The following is a 1301-nucleotide window of genomic DNA, read 5'->3' as shown; positions in this document are numbered from 1 at the left end:
AATATTCAGGAGGTCTCAATTTTTCGATAGTTTCGTTTCGCTTCAACGCCTTGCATTTAGAGTATATGCAATTTTCAGTACAATTTTTAACCAATGGCGTGCTTTGTAAACATAATGAGAAATGGTTCTTACTCGTGATTGGTCAGAAAAAAAATCCCATATTTTTCATGTTTAACTTATGTATTAAAAGGAATAAAATTTAAATAATAAAATAACTATACTTTAAAACAAAATTATTTTTTGTAAATATTTAATAAGACTAAAATTATATATATTGTTGTGATCACTTGAACAAATGTTCATAATTTTATTTTATTTATAAATAATAACATTAGAACTATGGTTACCAAGTGTTTATTATGAAAAAGAAGCTTCTAGAAACTTATTCTTCTGTTTGTTCACAAACATAGTTATTCGTTTCATAGAAACATAATAATAACAATGAGTTCCACATATAAAAGGAAGCAAGACACAACGGGAGAAGTTCTTCTGATTCCCTAATGTCCTGTGAACGTTACATCTTCCAAATTTCTATATTTCAGCCTTCTGTCTGCTTCTTTGGCTGTCTGGTGTTTTTCTTCTCTTCGGTTCTTCAAATACTTCAATTAGTTTACACCATTTTTCCACATTATGTCTGAGAATGATATCCGGTTTGTTAGCTGGCACAGTTCTGTCAGTGTGGATTTGTTGATCGTACAGAACCAAGCATGAACCTGCTGTCGTAATTGGGCTTGGAATGTGGTTGTACCACTCCTTGGGTAATCCATCCATTCCATATTCTCGGCATATACTCCAATGGAGATATTGACATAATTTCTTCTGAGATTGGGCTTTGCTATCATAAGTTGAAAGTTGCCCTTCTTCCATTATCTCGTTTTCTTTATTTTCTTTGACGATTTGTTTTGCCCTTTTCAGTTCTCCTTTTTTTGTAATTTTTATTGTAATATATGTATAAATTGGGCTAAGATAGGATCCTCTTGATGGGATTCTATGTATTTTCCCTTTTCCAATTATGGCATTCTGGTATGCCGCTTCTATTTGTCGTAATCCTCTTCCTCCATCTTTCTTGCTGATGTATAATCTATCGACATCAGCTTTTGGATGTAATGCACCATTCATAGTTAATATTTTCCTTGTTCTTCAGTTTAGGTGCGTGATTTCTTCTTTTGTCCATTCGAGATTTAATTTCTTTGTTGGCTACCCCAAAATTTTCTTCAATCCCCAGATATTTGTATGTTGATCCAGGGTCTAATTCTTTAATAAGTTCTTCTTTGGAGTCTTCTATATTTTCCTTCCATTTT

The sequence above is a fragment of the Pediculus humanus genome, genomic scaffold, assembly GCF_000006295.1.
Source record: "Pediculus humanus corporis 1103172108281 genomic scaffold, whole genome shotgun sequence".
NCBI lineage: Eukaryota > Metazoa > Arthropoda > Insecta > Psocodea > Pediculidae > Pediculus > Pediculus humanus.
Note: the sequence above shows the minus strand (reverse complement) of the source record.